Genomic DNA, 23,274 nt, shown 5'->3' with positions numbered 1-23,274 from the left:
GTTTCTAATAATCTAATTAAAACCTATACTACAGAATTCGCAATGGTGCTTTTAGTAATATAAAACAGGTTTTGTTACAACACTCACAGACATTTTTGCTGTTGCTATAAAAGGTTTATTCGTTTTGTCATTCAGCCGAGAACAATTCCACACTCGTTTTTTTCTTGTACTGTTCAACAACTTACATGATCACTTAGCAAATAAAAAATATTATCTGATTGTTCTTAGGCCAACTATGATGTTTATGTTGAATGCTCAATATTCATGTTGATTTGTTAGAAAGGTTTGTTTTTAATCTTCATTTTTAAAACTTTAGGTAGTATAACAGCAAAACGGTTTAAGTAGTTCATGACGCTCAGTTCTAGCCAAAAGCAAAATAAAATTTACCAAGTAGTATTTCTGCTAAGGCTTACATTACGTTGATGTATTTATAACGTTTATTGAACTAAAAACAAGCCTACTTATTACTAAGGTTATAGAGTAAGTGTTTAAAAGTTTAAAGTGGTCACTAAATATTAATTACTGAATATTATTTTGGCATTTTAACAAATGTATTACCTACTTGGTCTTGAAATATAAGGAAAAATAAACGTTTATAATTATCAAGTATCTTTTATTTTTTCCACAGTCGAAAGAGTTGAAAATTTGTGGCGAAGTATTCGCACTATGTTTTCTACTTCTTCACTTTAAATACAGTAAAAAGGCTCAAGAGAGCTACTTAAGTATCGTTCAGAGTGCACACGTACTTTTGTTTACAATAACATTTCATTTTTACGTGTTGTTTTTTTTCTAAAAAATGTTGTGATTAAAGGATTACTTCGAGTCTGTTGAAATAAGTAGTGAAAAGTTGGTGCATTTGTCTGGAGGTATAGACAAATTAGTTAAGTTAAATTCTATAATTTTCGTTAGTCATTCATCACTGATTTCTCATAATTTGACGGGCTTTTATACTAGTTGAAAAATAATAAGGAATAATAAACAGGCAATCATTATTATGAATTACTATAATGGTTCATACATAATACAATAGTAATTTCACCTGTAATGTGACTTTTGAAATATGCAAAGTAACTGGGAAGCTATTTTGAAGTATGAGGGAAGTTTAGATTTAGAATGTGGGTTTCAAATAATATTTTGATTATTTGGTGCTCTTTTACAAAGCAATGTCAGTGACCGACTGATAAACCTACTACTAGACAAGGATAGAAATAAACAGTTAATATTTGGGACAATACTTGTAAAACACTAATGCAACTTGGTTATTTTTAATATTTTTATTTTCATTAAAAGCATGAACTGATTTATTTCTTGTGGACTATTAGAGAACGACATTATTGTAATGCCACCTGATAAACTTGGTAAGGAGATACTTATTCGCATATACAATAATAGATTTAGAAACGGTTACTCAAACGTATGCATTCAAAGCAAATATATATTCATGACTCCTTATTTACCATGTATGTAAAACAAATATCCACGTTACTCAAATCAGTAAAATCTTTAATATCAAACAAAAGTGTCGCCATTGACATGTGGAAACATTTTCAATACGTGACATTGCTGAAAGGTGTCACGCAACACAGAAAACATTTTAAAGATGGTTGTAGTTCTTACTAAAACACAAAATGGAATTTAATCGGTACAGAATTATAGCACAATATCATGATACGCTATTACAGCAATATCTTCTCACCAGCAAGTTTCCAGCTTTCTACAAGATATTGACTATTCTTTTGAAACACCTGAATTCGTGGGTTTCTCCTTCTTCTTTGAATATTTATATATATTCTGTAAATGGTAATCCGACACCTACTGTACATATACAGAAATTGGAACAAATGATAAACCCTTATAAAAAACTGCTTTTTTATAGAATAGATTAATGACAATGTTCAAATTGTATATTTTCAAACTTTTTAAATGTTACAGTCAAATCCACTAACACTTTCTTATCAGCTGCATAAAAACAACTTAACATATCCAGATATTGAAAACACCATTTATTTTAGTAATTACACGACATAAAGAGACACGTTTTGCTACAAATGGAAAACAAATCATTATCTATTAGAAGTTTCTTAAAATACTTTTCTTTACATAACTATATAATTCATGGTTTAGATTAATAACATTAAGAATAGAAAAGACACATATCCTTCTTGAACAAATGTCTTGAATTACGTTATTTATATATCGTTGTTTTGTTGTCTTTTTGCAGCCCAGAGGTCGAATCCGTGCGTTAACATTAAACGTATTCCACGCACTTTAAAATGTGGATATATTATAAGAGAGTCCGTCAATCCCTTAAAGTTAAAGGTGAATGACATTTTGTTGTTGACTGGCTTCTTTCCATATGTCTAGTGGCTCAAAATTAGGGTTGGCTGTAAACAGTTGTAGTAGCTCTGTGAAAAACACCAATACGAAAAGTCAAATCTTTGTTATAAAAATATACCTTTTTGAAATCCAACAGGGTTCTTTATTTTTATGAACAAAAATATTACCTCCTAAATCGTTAATTACCATCTTCCAATATTAATTTTAATAAACCTCTTTTTCTATGTATGATTGAATCATGAAAATATAAAAGTAAACGTAAGACGAATTTGAAGTCTTCGTATAATTTTAAACGTCAAAGAAAATCATTTCCTATCTATAGTGTATCTCGGTTGAGTACCTGCCATGAGATGAAAAGACGGTTGTTTATAAACAGACAGCAGCAATAGAAACTTTAAAAATATAGTTTTGCGAATAACCAAGTTTATCTATAGGTACGCAAATATTGATAAATATTTATTATTTTTTCTTAAGAACTTCCGATATAAAAATATATTAATCAAGATAAAGAAAAATAATATTATTTATCAAAGACGGTTTCAATTTTAAATTTCTTAATGTAAAAACACTCCACAAAGCTTCTTTTATAAAGCAAATAAACAACTTCTTCCAGCTGATAACAGAAACACGCTAGAATTCAGTTTAGGTCAATAAATGGACTGAAGTAATTTTGGAGAAACTTTCGAACACCTCGTGCTTACACACTTGGAACAGTTTTTATTGATTCCAAAACAAACTTTGAAGGAGAACGAAAATTAGAAAATTAATTAAGCTCGCTACAATTTTCAATAAAATATTTCCAGATTTGATTTCTATAACTACGCCCCATACGTTATCTTACATACAGTTAGAATAATTAATTAGTCACCATATAAAGAACAAAAGGATTTATCGACATACGCTTGATTTTAATTACAGATAAAACAATTGAATGGAAAGCGATTCGAGTGATTCCTCTTAATCTTTTTAGATAGCGTTATAATGGTTTGATGTACAAAAAATATACATTCATAGTCAGCGTGCAAGACACGATTAATCTAGTTTCGTATCTTAGAATATCATTTTCTGTTAAGTAGTAAAACCGTAACAAACAGTTTTGTATATCACATTAGTTTTCAAATATTTTGTACAATGTAAAACATTCTTAGACCAATTCAAAACACATAACGTGAAACCCCAACTTTGTAAGTATCTATATCTGGACCTAACTAATTTAACGCCAAATTTGATGAAGATCCATCAACAGGGAGTTAAGTAGAGGTAAAAAACCGCGAAAACTGCCATAAAAAAAGTCAAAATACGAAACAAGAAATTTATATGTACTCCTCCATGGACCAATAAACTTCCATATCAATTTTGGTGAAAATGCATCCACACCCTGCAAAGTAGTTACATAAATAAACAACAGACAGTACTATTATATTTATATAGATAATATGGCATTGTTTCCAGCCCAAAAAATCGATATCGGTGTTATTATGCGTAAAATGTAAAGTATGCTCTATTATTTCTTTACTGTTACATTGATTTGCAGTATTGTTCACAAGTGTTAGGAAAAAGAATTATCTCACAATGAAAAAGTTGTGTTTGTCTTACTACTGAACTTGAATAAAAGATCTAAACAAGATAAGGATGAAGTGGACATATCATTTGATTCGGCTAACGATCACGTACCAGACTAACTAAGCTGTCTCGACTTTACACAGATAAAATCTCCAGGCTATTGGCCTTCCCACTTTTTCTATCTGAGGCTCGGTGTTTGAATAAAATCTCAGCTTTTATCATTATATCTTTCCTTTCACTATCCGTAAAATATTGCTTTTAAGACTATTTTACAAAGGAGTTAATTGTACAATTGAACATTCTGGTTCTATTTGTTTTACCCGTGAGAAATCCAGTAATGTGAGGATCGTATTATCCGTGTAAAGTCGAGAAAGCTTAGCCTGCTATGTGATCATTAACTAGATCAAGTGATATATTCCCTTTCATCCAATTCAAGTTCAAAAGCCAGCCTTATGTAGCCTTTTTATTTAGAGATTTGTTTTCCTACTACTTGTTTCTTTATTTTTTTAACAAGATTGCATACGTAAGTTACTAGATTACAGAGAGTATTCTAATACTTTATAAATTTTGCGTGTAATAACAATAATAAGATATGTAGTCAAAGGTCGTTAAGACTGTTTTGGTCTATGAAGTAATGATAAAATTATAATTTCTGCTAGAACTAAGTAAACTCTAGACCTGATGAAGAAAAACGATGATGAACGAAAATAAGAAATTTCGGTTTCGGCTATTCGCGAATTTTAGAACTTAGGACGCTCTGGATAGCTGAAAAGCGGCATATATACGAGAGGTAGAGTGACTTTGCCAAGTAGCTCTTCCAACCTAACTTATGATAACTAACAGAGAAGAAAAATCCAGATGAATTTTGTATTGCTTTAATGCAGACGTTCGAGTCATCTTTACAAAGAGAGTGCCAGCACACTCTCTGACAATATATAAAAATCTAAGTTCATAATTTTTCGTTTTACTTTTTTATTATACTTTTATTACATAAATTGTTTTGAATGTTAGCTTAGTATATGGATTTGAAACTAACCTACGTCTTACAAAATGGTCGAACTTTATAAGATGTTAATGGGTTTAAGACCGAATATATTGGTAATAGCAAGGAAATGAAATAACTTGTTCTAATCTTTATGAGTATGAACGTAACAAAAATGTATTTATATATGTAAAAACGGCTCGTTTGGGTTGATAAATTTTTTTGACGATGACGGAAGAAGGTCAAAACGTTGTTCGCTCCTCTACGTAAAAAAAAAAATTCTCAACCCAAACGAGCCGTTTTTACATATATATTTTTCTCTAAAAGTGAGTTTTTTTGACATCACTGAAAAATGTATTTAATTAGCATGTTAATTTTTAAGCAGGTATCTTGCTCTGAGTAATATCCTTTCAATACATTTTATTTCAAACACGAACGACAATCAGTTTCTCAATCATTTGTAACTAATCAAACATTTTTTCTTTAAACAAATTATTTTCACTGAAATAGTTAATTTCACAGAATAAGTGTTAATTTTTCAACAGGATGGTGTCTTTGATGCAGAACATGGACCATACTATTTTAATGCAGTAGCTACATAAAACAACTATACAGATAGCATTCATCGACGACACATTTGGTTTATGGTATCATAGGGGAAAACCAAGTTCAAAAATGTGCACTAATATTCAAATAGCCAATTTTAAATCATCAATTTAAAATGAAACTAGAGTTTAATTGTACCAGTTTCATTCACAAGGGCATAAGTCTATAGATTCGATCTCACTCGGATATTTGAATTTCCTTTATACAATAAGTATTTTGCCATATCTAGAAGTGGTTAAACACTTAAAGCTACTTTGACAAACATATATTACTCGATTTACATCGAGAAATATTTTGATTATATTTTAATTTCGCACAAAGCTACAGGAGGACTATTTGCGCTAGCCGTGCCTAATTTTCTCCTTCAAAAATCATGTTTAGGATAAAAATTCAGAAGCATAATGAATAAATTTGACGTTCTACAATGAATGCTTACCAAAGTAAAATCATTTGTTCCCAAACAGCTTATGATGAGCATTGTTTATAGAGCACAGAGAGATTACAGTAAGAAATATGTTGAGTCAACACAACAACGAGTTCAATGAACACAAAAGAAACTGTGTTTTTACCACATCAGCAGTAACCCACCACGTTCCGTCTACTCTTCCCCCGACAGAAAAAACAAATGAAGAAAAAGTAAAACGAAGTCAAAGCTTTGAGAAAATTAAAATTAAAGAAGGTAACTGCAATTAATAATCACAACAGTTGTTTATCAGTGACAATCAATTAAATAAATGGTCAATAACCTCCTAATATTATACGAAAATTGAGTATCAAAAAAACATCTACTTCTCTTTTATCGTGAAAATGGTGTAAAATTTCAATTTTAAAAATAGCTCCTTTTTGTAACTTAATATTCCAAATTGTTATGCCTTCATAACATGACATTAAAGGACATAAAGGACCTTTGATCTGTATACATTGTTCTATAAACTAAATTAAAGTAAACTGAAAATAGCTTAAGCCAGCTCTTATAATTCACATACGTATCATGTTTTCCATCATACTCGTGGCCAGACATGGCCTGGTGGTTAAGGCGCTCAAGTAGTAATCGGGGGGTCGCGGATTCGAATCTCCGTTACACAACACCTACTCGCTCTTTCATCTGTGGGGGTGTTATAAAGCTACGGTCAATCCCACTATTCATTGGTAAAAGGGTAGTCCACGAGTTGGCGGTGAGTGATGATAACTAAGTACCTTCTTTCTAGTCTAACACTACTATATTAAGGACGGCTAGGGAGGCTACCTCTTGTGTAGTTTTGCGCGAATTTGAAAAACAAATATAGCCTTAGACTCTTTTAAATAAACTGTATTTACTACAATTAAGTAGCCTGTTCCATCCACAGACCAACCACTATGTTAAAAAAATAAAACTGTCTTATCAGTATCTGCTAAAAGATACACTTGTGTCACTTAATCTTACCATTCTCACCATTAAGTATAAAAAAATTAACAATAGTAAACACTTCAACCAGATCCCTTCCAATTCTTATTTTTTTTTCAAGAGAATGCATGTTTGGAAATCTTAACCTCCATCCTAGGTATCATGTTAGTAGACCTTCTCAGAAATCTTTCCATAAACTCAATCTTCTTTCTGGGGTAAGGGCCTAAAGTGTGAACATATCAGAGCCTCTTCAGACTTGTATTGACATTTCTGTAGATAAAACCTACAATTTCACTAATAACAACACTTTCTTAGATGTCTTAATCAACCACGTTACCAAATTCTTTTTCTCTCATAACACTAGTAAGATTTTCCCCATCAAAATTATACTTATAATTGTGATACCACAAGTGTATGTATTATTTTGCATTTATAATAATTAAAAGTCATCTGCTATTTAATCGCCCAACTAAATAATCTAAGTCCTTTTCTAGGGCACTTGTATCTTCTTCTAGCAAGCAACATTGTAAACTTTAATTTCTTCAGCAATTTTAAATAATTCACAATGTTTAAAAGACTGATCTCGTTCTACATTACATGGCCAAAAGTATGAGGACACCCTTTCTAATTAGTAGGTTCGGCTGTTTCAGCCACACCCATTGCTAATATGTGCATAAAATCAAGCATACAGCCATGCAATCTCCATAGACAAACATTGGTAGAAGAATGAGTCGTATTGAAGAGCTCAATGACTATCGACGTGGCACTGCCTTAGGATCCCACATTTTCAACAAATCAGTTCGTCAAATTTCTGCTCCGCTAGAGCTGCTCCGGCCAACTTTAAGTGTTGTTATTGTGAAGAGGAAACGTCTAGAAGCAACAACAGCTCAGTCACAAAGCGGTAGGCTACACAAGCTTACAGAACGGGACCGCCGAGTGCTGAAGTGCGAAATAGGTAAACATCGTCTGTCCACAGTTGCAACACTCACTACCGAGTTCCAAACTGCTCCTCTGGAAGAAACACCAGCACAATATCTATTCGTCAAGAGCTCTTATGAAATGAGTTTCCATGGCCGAGCAGCCGCACACAAGCCTAAGATCACCATGCGCAATGCCAAGTGTTGGCTGGAATGGTGTAAAGCATACTGCCATTGGACTCTGGAGCAGCGTAAACGTGTTCTCTGGAGTGATGAATCACGCTTCACTATCTGGCAGTCTAAAGGACGGATCCGTGTTTGGCGGATGCCAGTAGAACACTACCTGCCTGTTTTTCGTGATTTGGGCTAGGCTCTTTAGTTACAGTGAAGGGAAATCTTAATGCTACAGCATACAATGACATTCTATAGAATTGTTTGCTTCCAACTTTATGGTAATAGTTTGGGGAAGCTTCTTTCTTGTTACAGCATGAAAATACATCCGTGCACAAAGTGAGGTCCCTAAAGACATGACTTGCCGAGGTTGGTGTGGAAGAATTTGACTGACCTGCACAGAGCCTTGATCTCAATCCCATCGAACACTTTTGGGATGAATTGGAACGCCGACTACGATCCAGACATTTTCGTCCGACCTCTCCAGTGCTCTTGTGGCTGAATAGGAGCGAATCACTGTAGCCATGTTCCAAAATCGAGTGAAAAGCCTTCCCAGAAGAGTGGTAGCAGTTGTAGCAGCAAAGAGGGAGCCAACTCCATATTAATGCTCATGATTTTCAAATGAGATTTTTTACAAGCACATATAAATGTGATGGTCAGGTGTCCATATACTTTTGGCTATGTATTGTACATTACTATTACCTTTTTCAGTAATTTCTTTGTGACCTTGTAATAGTTAGGACATTAATATCTTATGCTATGACTATATGTATCCATATAAAATTTTTTGACTGAAATTTCGCTGTTGTTTATAACATTGTAGAATATGAATATCAACATATTCAAGGATTGGTAATCCAAAAGTCTTTCCTTACTTATCGGCCTGACATGGCCAAGCGTGTTAAGGCGTGCGACTCATAATCTGAGGGTCGCGGGTTCGCATCCCCGTCGCGCCAAACATGCTAGCCCTTTCAGCCGTTGGGGCATTATAATGTGACGGTCAATCCCACTATTCGATGGTAAAAGAGTAGCCCAAGAGTTGGCGGTGGGTGGTGATGACTAGCTGCCTTTCTTCTAGTCTTACACTGCTAAATTAAGGACGGCTACCACAGATAGCTCTCGAGTAGCTTTGTGCGAAATTCAAAAAACAAACTTACTTATCATAACGGAAGCTTACTTCATATACAACTGTTATTATATACCTCGTAACATAGCAGTTGTTATTCTATCAAAAGATGTTTCGATCTATGGTGTCCAGGAAATTCCTCTGGTAATTATTTTCTTTGTGGGCAAATTACTGGTTAAGTCTTCACGAAAAGATTGGTGTTGTCCTATCCTTACAGTATGTTTACTCTATAGGCTCGAGAGTGTTTTACGAAATATAAAAAATACTTTGAAGAATAGTCGTTATTTTGTCTGGACAAGTTATAATCGATTTCCGTTTTTAAGTAGAAAAACGTCAAGAGATCGAATCTCCAATGTGAAATTCCGCTGTAGTAGAAAATCACGGCTACAGCACAAGTGAAAATTTGGAATTATCGGGCAACGTAGATAATATGCTTATTACAATGGATATTTCTTGTGTTGTCTACAAACTAAACGATACCCAATGTATAGTCTGTTTCGACACAGAAAACGAGTGTGGTGGTATTGAGCTAAATTATTGTATAAAAAATAACACATGATTTAAAGACATCTTTCAAATTATACCATTAATCACTTACAAGTGTTTTTTGTCTGTTTGCTAAGAATGTGACATTGTGTACCTAATATCCAGAAAACTGGGAATAATTAATACAAATGGAATAATCTAAAATGTATGCTAAATTTTAACATAAAATATGAGTAAAATTGAATAATTAATTGACTTACATTTCAAAAAATAATCTCAACTTCTATGGTTCCTTATGTTTTAGAATTTTTATCGTGCTTTTATATGTTCTGATGATAAAATTAACATTCCTAAAAACATACTCTTACATAATTGTGTCAGTTTATATTTGTACGTAGCTCCTCAAAGCTATATAATAAAATTTGGATTAAAATTATACCACAGCAATTTAAATAATCATTATACCCTTAAAAGTCATATAACCTATAAGTTTTAAAAAATCGTTAGAAATTCATAAAAAAAACCTGATACAAGAATTTCATTAGCCAAAATACACACCTTTTATTTTTGTTTTGCTATACTGAATCACACGTTTAGGAAGAGATACATTTAAATACGGCCCGACATGGCCAGGTGGTTTAGGCACTCGACTAGTTATCCGCGGGCTCGAATGCCGGTTGCACCAAACATGCTCGCTCCTTCAGTCGTGGAGCGTTATAATGTGACGGTCAAACCCACTATTCGTTCGTAAAAGAGTAGCCCAAGAGTTGGCGGTGGATGGTGATGACTAGCTGCCTTCTCTCTAGTCTTACATTGCTAAATTAGGGACGGCTAGTGCAGATAGCCCTCGTATAGCTTTGCGCGAAATTCAAAACAAAGATCTAAATGTTTTTTATTAAATGCGATTAATTCTAAATGATTAAAAAGTACATGTGTTATATGCAAAATAGTTTTATCCGTGTTAAATTACTTTAAATCCATAGTAAAGCACTGAAAGTCACTAAAGCTTTCAGTTTCAAAATATGATTTCATTGAGAAAAAAATTCAGAAGGGAATAAGCTACATGGCTTGAAGTTTTCCTTGTTATCTGTAATCTTAAGATTATTTTCGTATTAACTGCAAGACATTAAGTTTCATAAAGTACTTGAGTCATTAATTATTCCAGTTTATCAAATACGAGTTTCAATTTATTCATAAGGAATAATCTACTTGTTTATTTATTCACTAAGTCTCGTTTAGAAGCTAATTTTTGTTTTGGTAAAACCGTTTAAATATATTGTATACTACTTTATTGTAAATTATTATTTATGTTCCATTTTCTCCAAAATATTTTACTAGCTATCTCTGCTGTATACTTTCAAGATGTCAAAAAACATGTAGGCTTAAGAAGTCTTATGATAAGACGACAAAAATCATATAATCCGAGCACTTTCCAAATGTTGACCTTTCTTCTTTAGGGTGAACCTCTATCCTGTAAACCTGATTAATCGTTGTTCTCGCTTTTTCTTGCTCTGTTTCAAGTTGCATTTTCAGAGAGGAATTTTAAACTTATTATAAATGCTGTTTAAATTGCCAAAACTACTCCGGTTTACCATAGAAGATTATAATTAAACCATTTAATTTTGCAGGAATTGCGAATTAAGCTTGGTACTGTGGATAGCGTGTTTGAATTGTGAACTAGAATGTTCATAATTAACAGACCTTTACTGTAAAAACATATTCTGCACTTTGGGTAAATGGTACTATATAAGAGGAATGATAATATTTCACTATTTGGTTATACAAGAGTAATCCAAGAGCTTGCAGTGGATGTTGATTAGCTATCTTAATTTTTATATTTCAGGTCAAAATTACGAACAACTTTTGGTAGAAAGATTTTGATTAACTATGGGCAAAAATTCTAAACAAATAAACAAAAAATTCTTCCAATACTTAAGTTGCTTTCCTTGAACTAATTATGAAAACATATTACAGATGCCTTAGTAAACTTCTTTGGGTGGAAAAACTACCTGATGCATTTTCGCTTAACGCCGTTTTAGTTTTCAACATAAAGATTATTTTTCCACTGAAGAAACCCTCAAGATACAGACAAAAGTGTCTTATGTTTGTGTACGTTTTTCTTATAGCAAAGCCACATCGGTCTATCACTGAGAGAAATCGAATCCCTGATTTTTGCGTTGTAAATCCATAGACTTACTGCTGTACTGACCAGGGGCAAAAGTGTCTTCAAAATAAATGAAATGCGTCAGGTTTCATTTCATAAAAGATTTTTAGATATCCCAGGCACTACGTAATTTAATAATAATTGTTTGTTTGTTTGGAATTTCGAGGAATGCTACACGAGGGCTATCTGCGCTAGCCGTCCCTAATTTAGCAGTGTAAAACTACAGGGAAGGTAGCTAGTCATCACCATCCACCACCAACTCTTGGGCTACTCTTTTATCAACTAATACTGGGATTGACCGTCACATTATAACGCCCCCACGGCTGAAAGGGCGAGCATGTTTAGTGTGACAGGAACTCGAATCCTCGACCCTCAGGTTACGAGTCGAGTGCCTTAACCACCTGGCCACGCCGGGCCGATTTAATAATAAAAGAATAAAACTGTAGAAATGTTTAATAGTAAGTTTTTTTAGTATAAATACCAATAAGAATCACTTTCATTAACAATAGTTGTGGAAAATTGTAGTAATAATGTTATGTCTAATGCAGATTTAAACAACTAAATTGTTGGCCATATAATAAGTGTAATATTAAAATTGTAGTGCCACAGCAATACATCACAATACTTTTCAGCGAAAAGTTACATTTTGTAATGCTTTTAAAACCAGTAATACGAATTACGATGCGCATTATAGCAGTGTTTTTTAGTTGTTATAGACTCAACAGTATACAGCATTGTTGCATGATAACACAAAGTAATTGTTACGTGATAACACAAAGTAATTGTTGCATGATAACACAAAGTAATTGTTACATGATAACACAAAGTAATTGTTACATGATAGCACAAAGTAATTGTTGCATGATAACACAAAGTAATTGTTACGTGATAACCCAAAGTAATTGTTGCATGATAACACAAAGTAATTGTTACATGATAACACAAAGTAATTGCTACGTGATAACACAAAGTAATTGTTGCATGATAACACAAAGTAATTGTTACATGATAACACCACTGTGTTTTTTCTTTATTTGTTCTTAAGTAAAAAGCTCACTATAAACTATCTGTTCTATGCCAACTACAGACTTTTAGCAAAGAAAAACGCTAGATGTGATGGTGATAAAATCCAAGAAAACTTTAACTCGTCAGTATCATTACATCACACACCGAACTATGTCTCTCACGTTTTCCTATTGTTATCTTTTTTTAGTGATATTTGAATGTTTTGCAAATACAACTTTAACAGATATCACACGAAGAAATATTTAGGCCCGAAGCATTGTGTCAACTTAAAGTTTTCGTAGATTTTATTACAATCTTGTTTAATGTATTTCTTACTTAAACTCAGTACAATAAATTTTGTTTACTGTATTTAGTGCTCAATACGAACAACAAGGTTTTTGTCGTACAAAAAATTTTGCGAAGATAAATGATATCAAGGAATTTTCTAATTTTAATCTCATAAATTATCTATCAATGATATATAAATACAATATTAGTGGGTTGTATGTACATGTAACTGCTTCGCAGCATTTGGATGGATCTTTAATCAAATTGATATCGAGGTTCATTAGGTCCATGTTGGGGTACATTCAACTTTTCATTTTGCGATTTCTATTAGAATTTTTGCGTTTTCGCGTTTTTTATCACTACTTCGCCTCCAGTAAATTAATCTTCACCAAATGTGGTATGGAAGTCAATGAGAAGGTACAAAAAACGTTTGAAGATTGTATTTAGTAATTTGCGGTTTTTCACACTACTTCGCCCTCTCTTGATTGACCTCCACCAAATTTGGTTTGAATGTTCGTTAGGTCGTTGCGGAGATACAGGCAAAGTTATGACTTCATATTTTCTTTTGCACTCTTTATGGGCATTTTTGCGTTCTTTATTTATTATAATTACGTGCAAGGACAGCAACTTTCATATCCTAAGATAAGCTGTTCTTTAATGACAGATTTACATAAAACTTCCGTCCATGGGACAGGTGTTACAGCTAGTATAAAATAAAGTTTCATTTCATATTATTCGATTATTTACAGTATAGACGATATACACAAACAATATAAGCGCATTTCTTAAGTCCCAACTTACTTATAATAAATATCATGCCACTACTCTCTTTTGTTAGAATAAGCAATTATGTAATACTACAATTACTTATATTCAAATAACTTTTACTAATAAAAATTTGAAAAACACTATTGTATTGAAAAACGTTTATACTGTACCTGTGTTTGTTTATAACATTGGATGGCTCAATCATCTGATTCAAATTTTACCGTAATTCATAAGCGCTTCCCTTTTACCGCGTTTTTGAAATTTCTGTAACGAGTATCTAATGACGTCAATGCTTATAGCCGTATTCATTTCACAAATTCATGAAGGTTTTTCTATCCGTTTGAACTCTTCATAACTTTAGTCATTTGCTTATAATATAAAGATTAACCAGTTCATTTGCAACTCATAAATCAATATTGATTAGAAATTTAGATAATTAAAACATGATTGTCATTAATTTATTAACAACACAAAAATAATCCTTTACTAAGGAAACAAATAGCTCATAGATAATTCCTACGATTTTACATGGAAAAAATACATTGTATAAATATCATATGACGGTCGGACGTTAGAACTGAGTAATAACGATGTTACATTCATATCTGCGTATGGAAGTACATTATGCTAATATAACGAGTTGTATATTATACCTGAAGAGCACAGAGAAAACGTTGTGTAGGAACATGTAGTGTGTTCGTCGTTCAAAAAAAAAAAACATAACACAAAATATTACGCCTTAAATTCAAAGAATAATTTGTATCCAACATGTTTACAGATCCAATATACCTCATCACTAAGAAAACTCAGTAACGGTTAAATATTGGACTGTGATTCAATCTGAGAGTTTGTGTTAGCGATCTGTTGCCATAGAAGTATGCTTCGCACTTTGTGGCCATGGATAAACTGTATGAATGACGGTTAAGTCTCACTATAGAGTTAAACAATAGTTGCTTTCACTAGCTGCCTCCTTCTAGTTTATTAGTTCAAAATTAGGGACGGATACGTACAAGGTACTTGTTGGGCAGTTATGTGCAAAAATTGTGAAATAAACTAATAAGAACACATACATTTATAACCTTAATATTTTCTAATATGACCAACACAGTTTTCCCGATTAATATTATATCAAGTATAGTCGAAAGTGAACTAATATATTTTTTTCTGTAATTCGGTTATTTTCTAGCTCATTCGTAGTGCTTTAACAACAAACATGTTGTCAGTCATTTTCAAACAGTATCCTTTGGACAAAGATTCACCACCAGGTTGCTCTGAGGTAAGCTTGAAGAATTATAACGTTGAAGTTTGAGCTACTATCATTTTGGTCAGCACAGCGCAAATAACAAAGTATTTAGCTTTAGTTTTGACAACAAAAATTTGACGAAAACTCAATACTTCTCATTTTTAAAAATAGAATAAAGCTATTTAGATTCGTCTATAAATGTAAATAATAATATCAAAATAAAACTTTTGGTTTATTATTAACTTGAATAGACCCGGTATGGCAAAGTGATTAGGGCACTCGACTTGTAATTCCCATCACACTAAACATGCTTGCCCTTTCAGCCGTGAGGGCGTTATAAGTGACGGTCAATCCTACTTTTCGTTGGTAAAATAGTACCCCAGAGGCTGGCGGTAGATGATAATATCTATCTGCCTTCCCTCTAGTTTTATACTACTAAATTAGGGACGGCCAGCGCAGATAGCTCTCGAGTAATTTTGTTAAAATAACGACACACAGAAAAAAAATAAATATATCACTGTAAGTTTCATACGCATAAACATACAACATTTACAATGTAAAAACAAATTATGGGTCCTACTTTTGATTTCAAAGCATAATATTAGGCACAATAACAATGTAACCATTACAAGTAACATTAAAGGAGCAAAGATGTTGCGAGCAAGAAATAAAGCACAGTATCAACAACAACAATCCAGACAGAAAAACGACAAATGTGTCTTAACTTGTAATTCACTTACATGCTGCAAATTTGAGACTACATGTCTCAACTAAACAGTAAGTTTAGTGAATTTGCACTAAAACAAAAACAATCAAGCCCACAACACTTAATGTGAGAAAAACTAAAACTAAATATTCAAAATACAAGTTGAAAGAAATGATTTTCCTGGTTATTACACGACGAAACATGTTTTATTTTAAAATGAAAATTTAAAAATAAAAAGATAAATCATGTTTTAAGAGTTTACGTTTATCTTTGTTTCAAGGAATTGTTTATTTTTGTTTGAACTTGAAGCGCAAAGCAACACAATAGACTATATATGCTCTGCCAACCACATGTATGGAAACTCGGTTTCTACTGTTGTAAGTCTTCAGACGTATTACTGTACCACTAGATGAATTGTTTGTTATTACGCCGGAAAGAAATATTTAAAACTGTATTACTCTGTTTAAAAAAATTAAAGACGTTGTTTATAGAAATAGATGTAATCTCAGGAACAGGCAAAAAGACAAAAAGCGTCAAACATTTAAATTAAAGTTCTTAAGTTGGAAGAAATTACACTAGACCAAAAATCAGAAACCAACTGAGTCAATAATTCTTAAACTGCTACAGGAAATACATAAAAAAGTAAAAAATATAACAGTAAAAAAGTGTACTATTTTTATACTGAAATTTGAAGATAACGATAGTGTAGATTGACGAACCAAATGTTAGTATGATCAAAATATACTGTATTATACATCAAAAGTTCATATACCTCAAACACTTCAGTAACATAGCCAACGAACAACTAACATGAATCAATGTAATGAACTAAACGCTAATGCTTAAACGAAGATCGTAACGAAAACAGTAAGATTGAGGGCAGTAGTTAGTTGGTGTACGCTCAAACTGAATTCGCCAAAGCATTCCTCGTAAAGCGTAAACATCGATGAAATGGGTGTGGTTATTAGGAAGGGTGGATAGTGCAAAGAACATTTAAGATTTTTCAGCATTTGACTTTCAACTCATTTAGAAAAATTCATTTATTATATTCTTGCATAAAACAGAAATTTGGTAGATTGTTTTCTTGTAAATTACGAATTATACAACGATTATATAAAGCATAATTTTAAATATATTAAGTATTCCTCTATTTTAACTATTAAAGATGTATTAAACATGTAAATTTTAACAGAATGCATGTCCCCCTATGTAGCTTACGATTTGTTTCTTCATAAAGAGACATAAAAACTTAAGAAACAAGATAATTAAAATTACTAATTTAGAACTAGGAAGAGGGATCATTAACAAGTACAGGAACAAGCTGAACGAAAATATACGAATTATATTTTTAAGCCTAAAACTAAAGACTGTATAAAGAAAGTAAACAACTAGGCTGTAGTAGTGTCTTCATTATTTTAACACGCTACAAATCCATACTTTGACTTAATTAAAATTGGTAAGTACTGTAGACATGCATATATATATGAACATTTTGTATAAATCTTTTAATGTGTTTTGTTCTTGTTTTAAGATATGACACCATGTGCAGCTACCGTGTCACCATGGATCCATCAAAGGACCTGGTAATTTTTAATTTAGCAAAAGCAGCTATTCAACATCACCCACCGCCAAATCTTGGGATCCTCTTTTACTAACGAATAATAAGATTGACTGTCACTTTATAACTCTCCCACTGCTAAGAGGGCGAACAGAGTTAACAAAGGGAATGCGAACCTTTGGAATTACGAGTGGTGCTCCCTAACCATCAGACCATGTAGTTTACATTATAATGGTGTAATATATAATTTTGCGCTTCTTGGGAACCTTTCAACATTAAGACAGAAAAAATGTTAATGTCAGAACTCAGGATCAATTCAAATTTATTTTAATTCAAGTAAGTTTTAGCTCCATTCAATATAATATTGATTACTCCTGGAAGAAATGGGTTTGTAGAGGAAGGAATAAAAAATAGACATAGACTTATCCAATAAAATATAGATTAAAATATAATAATTAAACCTTTAAATATATCTGATTCGTCAACCAATACTGAGATATATGCTATCAAGTTACACTGAACTTGAGTCCTGAAGTGATGAAGGTATCACAGTTTCTATGGAATAATATAAATACATGGCGACTTATTTGCTACTGCATGCGAATCTCTGACAACACGACGAGGAACCTGACTTTTGCTTATTAACGACAATATCCGCCACCAGAAGGCTTTGTTAGGCGCTTTGAATCGTATAACGAGATTAAGTCTCACTTTTACGACACATTCGTAGCTTACAGTGTGAAATTTGCTCGGCAGCATCACATCTCGATTCCCGTACCTCTAGGTCTTTAACACGACAAGTTGTCTAATAGTTCACATATACTACAAAAAAGAACCCTAAACTTTAAAATTAAAAATAATAAACATTCTGGCTTTATAATTATATTACAGTTGTGTTTATTGATAGAATACGCAGATGAGAAGATGTACTTATTTCTTCCATACTACAAGTGACTTTGCTATAAGTATTTGACTTAGTTTCACCACACTATGAAGATATAATTACGGGTAACAGATGTAACATCAGCATCTTTGAGGAGATATAAGTAATAAATATAATATTAATTTGTTTTTAGTTATATAGTTATGGGTCAAATATGCATAAAAATATATGAAAAACCAAGGATGACATAGCTTGCTGAATGGAATGTTTCCACATTTTATTTATAATAAGTCATTGTTATGGTTAGCGCCTTTCACGATTGCCTAGGTTTAGTTATTAATTAATTACTAATTGTATTATAAATATCGAGAAATTATTAGTTCCCTCTTACAGTTACGTTGCTATCTTTTACTATATGTGATAAAAGGAATATGGTTGAAACCTGCAGTCTTCCTTTTAAACATTTAGGTATGTTCTCAAGTTCTCAGGGCTCTTATCGTATTGCGACTTTTTCTAATAGTATTTTAGATGTTTCCAAAAGACAGTCCACCAATAGCACAGCGGTATATCTCGGACTCACACTGCTAAAACGGGTTTCGAAACCTGTGGTGGGCATAGCACAGATAACCCATTTTGTAGCTTTGTACTTAATTCTAGTTAATCAAGAAATCCAAAAGAGAATATTTGTATTTTACTGACTTTTGTGCTAACCTGATTAAACGTGTTTTTTTTTCGTCAGTAAATTAAATGTAAAAGGCTGTTTTTGTGTGCGGTTCATATCCCTGTATTACAGTATTATTTCACTTATCTGATCTTCTAAGAGGCAAAGGGCTGTTATAGGTAGATAAACATTACTCCAATGTGCACTCCATCTGTTATGTTGGATGATTCGAAAAGCACTATAAGATTGGATAGTGTTAAAACTTGTGAATACTTTATCCTGCTTGAGGCTTTAAATAAAGCTTTTAATTGTTATTTGAAAGACCTAGAATAGAAAATGTGTGTATTTAAATTTATTACTGCTTTTTGTCAACATTCGTTTCTTTATTTTCTATTTATCAAGTACTCGTGCTATCCATTTTCAAGGAAAGTCGCAAAAACGTGTTTTTCATTCTTCGTAACAACTTAAAGGCAAATTTTGTTCAATCTGAAGGCTAAGTATTATATGAAGCGTTCGATCAGTACGGGATATGCGAGTTTTCTGTTAACTGCTGCGGTATATGTCTTGTGTTCCATGGGGACCATAACGCTCAGGAAAGAGAACTTATCTTTCTTCCTATTTCAGTCGTGAAGTGTGTTGTTAGATGTTATATTTTCACTTTATCCAGGATATCGAAAACCTTGTCTGTAAGGTGTGGCCTAATTACGAGAGTATCAATATATCTGAGCCTAATCTTGGACTACAAGGCGGAAGCTTTGGTGGAATTATCTTTAAAATGTTACCTCGAGAAGGTACTAAGAACTGGTGATAAGAATGGGAAGATATCTGCACTTACTTGTTGTTGTTGGTATTTTACCAATGTTAGAAGTCACAAGAGAAAGACTATAATCCTCTATTTTGCCTTCACATGCATGACTTCGCTGAAAACATAGATAAAAATTAATAGGTAATTAGTGTCTAATATGAAAACATTGTATCTAATTAATAATTATACGTGACTTATCGTACAGAATGCTAATCAGCTAATCATAACAACGATTAATATTCGATGCTCAACACCTTACTGTTAAGTACTTAATGACATGGTACAGTCCCGGAAGCTGCAAGGGATTTAGGGCGATTTAATTACATGCTATCTAGCATAGATTACCATCTCACCTTCTGCCATAAACATAGACACTAGAGCATACGTCCTGAAGCTATTAACAACAAAACTGAAAAATTAAATCAGAAACTTTATAAAGTCTTACTTTAAAAATAAGATCAAATAATGCAATATAAAAAACATGGAACACTCTTTTTCATTCTTTATCTGAAGATAAATAATAATTCATTAGACAACAAAAACTTCTTTTAAAGTTACACACAACTCTACAACTATGAAGGAAGATCATATCAAAAATTAAATCCACTCATCTGAAAACAAAAATATCCTAATTCTAAAATCACTTAAAACGACCACAAGAAAACTAGAGAAACGTGTACAAAGAAAAGACAAAACTTCTCTCTAATGCACAACTAAGTCACTCTAGGATGATACAACTGTCACCAGAGAAAACTAATCTTATAGTCTACTGGGAAAGAAGAGTAAAAGATTAATTTAAATAAAATCTGTCGTTCATAAATCAATGAAATGTAAATTCCATTACAACACCAGTGTAAAAAAAAAACAGTTCGGAAACCGAAAGAATGGCAACACTATAACAAAGATGATGACGTAATAAGTATGGATTATCAACAATATGTCTTGGAAACCGAAATAATGACAACACTATAACAAAGATGATACCGTAATAAGTATGGATTATCAACAATATGTCTCGGAAACCGAAAGAATGACAACACTATAACAAAGATGATGCCGTAATAAGTATGGATTATCAACAATATGTCTCGGAAACCGAAAGAATGACAACACTATAACAAAGATGATGCCGTAATAAGTATCGATTATCAACAATATGCCAATAAAGTCCATATTCTAAATGAAAACTGCAGTTACATGAACATAAAGTCTGACTCAAAACTAAATAAAAAAAAGATTAACCGAAAATCAACTCAATAATTTGTAACAAAGACAGTCAAACAACTAAAAATATCTTTGGCCACCCCATGCATCTATGGTTTACTTGAAATTCATATAAGCAAGGCTAGCCTCTTTGCCCCATAGACAACTGTATAGCTTCGTTAAGCAACTCCTTAGCCTGATACTTTGAAGATGTAATATCACCATTAGCAGAATGAAAGCATCCTCGGTTTTTATATATTAAGTCAACTATGTGTATGAAATCTACCACAATATTCGTAAAAAATACACTGGTCAGTTTTGGTTAGTTCAGATGAACTTACAATTACGTTAGTAACTAAACTATGGGTGACTTTTGATAGAAACATACTTAAAATAGAATTTACACGATAATGAATAACATAATTTTCAGATTTTCGTGTCAACACAACTAAATTCAATCATAAAGAAAAATAGTGTCACCAACAACAAATTTATATTTAGGTTCATTGGTACTGAGTAACTTCTACATAGAATATTTCAAAGATGTGCACTCAAAACAGCTAAGATCGCTCGCAATGTCACCAATCTTCATAAAAAAAAATTGTTTCATTAATGACCTGAACAGACCACATCAAACAACACAATTCACGATTTAAATAGAAAAAGTTGATAAGTTCCTCGCCCTAGGGGAGGTGGTCACAATAATACACAGCTCATACACCATAAGAGGTAATAAAAGACACTTGGCCACAGATCAAGTTATTCTACCAACACAGCTCACGCACTACAAGAAGAAAGATACTTGACCATAGATCAGGTTATTCTAACAACACAGCTCAAACACCACAGGAGTGAAGACAATTAACTATAAATCAGGTCATCCTTATAACAGAGCTGACACATTACAAGAAAGAAGATACTATGATAATAAAATAATATGAACCACTCTCAAGAAAAAGACAGATAAAAGAAGCTTTTAAAGTCCATATTCAAACAGCCTTGCATGAAAACCACAAAAATCTAAACACCCTTCTTGAAAAGATTAACTCAGTCCAACAAACTTCTGATTGGATGAAGAGCGCACCCTACTTTCTAACAAGAATAACAGGTTTTAAAACCTCATTTCTTATAAAGTCCAAAACAATAAAGAGTGAACATATTTGGCGGGAAGGGGATTCGAACTCGAATACCATAAAATACCTGGTAATGCCAGGCTTAACCGTCTGATATGTCGGACCAAATAACATAAAAGGTATTACCTTACGCTATTTTGGATCAAATGCCAACTGAATGGAACATTTACTTGGGAGAAATATAAAAGTTTAACTGTATTAAAAGGAATAATAAGTTATATTTAATTTTTACCATTATTTGTGTTTACAAACATCTATGTTATTAATTCCGAATTCTATGTAATTTTTTCTTGTAAAAGTTCAATTTTTCTCTACGTATTCTACAACTATTCTGAAATTTTCTGAATATAAACTGATAAACGTAATTTAAGTATAGTTTTCTGAAACTCTTACTGTTAATTAATGTATCATCAAATACGCGTTTCAGAAAAAACTTTCATTAATAACTTTCGTATTTCGTTTTTGTTTTAGTTTTATAACAACTTAATTTACTCTTTTTGATAAACTATATGTAATTAAACTCTATAATTAAGCTAAAATTTTGAAAATAGTAGTTCATAGCAAATTATATCTACTAGGTTAATATTATGAAGGTTAATTAATTAATATTTTATGTTGGAAATTGTAACAACATTTGTCTAAAACATTTAAATAAAATCTTCGATATCTATAATCTGTGAAGAAATTGTGTCTTCCATTTTATAATCTTACTTCAACCATAACCTCTTGTTTACAAATTTTTTTAAAAAAGTAACGAATTGCATATAATATAATAAACGTTTATAAGGCTGGATAGGGTATACAAGTAAATTTCTGTCTGCAATCAATCGAAAGTAGACTTTGAAAACATCATTCGTATGATTTAAGTTTTTGTTTAGACGTTTAAAAAGCCTGGAAGAATATTTTTGTTCTTTAGTAGCCTATCTTAATTATTATCTCCTGTGTTGTTGTTTTTTACCGTTAAGTGAAAGAGTGAGCATCCATTTCTAATATCTTAGTGTAACAGTATAGTTTAAATCACGAAAACATTTTCTTTTCTACAGTAATTAGTATAATAATTATTAGTTTTTATTAATTTTCTCGCCGAATGTGTGTTTGTGTGTATTTTTTTAGCAAAGCCACATCGAGCTATCTGTTGTGTTCACCAAAAGGAATCAAACCCGTGATTTTAGGGTTATAAATCCCTAGACTTACCGCTCTACTAGCGTTGGACTTCTCGGCGAGTAAAATGCGATGTTTGTAAAATAACACAAGTAGTGTAAGTGATCTAAGCAAGTGAATAAAA

At 32.2% G+C, this 23,274-nt stretch overlaps 1 protein-coding gene and 1 long non-coding RNA gene across 4 annotated transcripts in view; one reads left to right on the top strand and one right to left on the bottom strand.

Moving 5' to 3' along the window:
* LOC143249725 (neuronal acetylcholine receptor subunit alpha-7-like) overlaps positions 1-23,274 on the top strand; it is a 128,658-nt gene that overhangs the window by 37,911 nt on the left and 67,473 nt on the right. The gene's annotated exons all lie outside the window — the stretch shown is intronic.
* LOC143248388 (uncharacterized) lies at positions 1,983-21,451 on the bottom strand. Its single transcript, XR_013026959.1, has 3 exons — positions 21,245-21,451; positions 19,684-19,768; positions 1,983-2,405 (listed from the first exon to the last, which is right to left on the bottom strand). It is a non-coding gene; the product is annotated as an uncharacterized LOC143248388 (long non-coding RNA).

This window comes from Tachypleus tridentatus, chromosome 4 (genome assembly GCF_004210375.1).
Source record: "Tachypleus tridentatus isolate NWPU-2018 chromosome 4, ASM421037v1, whole genome shotgun sequence".
In the NCBI taxonomy this organism is placed as follows: Eukaryota; Metazoa; Arthropoda; class Merostomata; order Xiphosura; family Limulidae; genus Tachypleus; species Tachypleus tridentatus.
The sequence above is the reverse complement of the archived record's forward strand: the minus strand, read 5'-3'. Positions and strand labels throughout refer to the sequence as shown.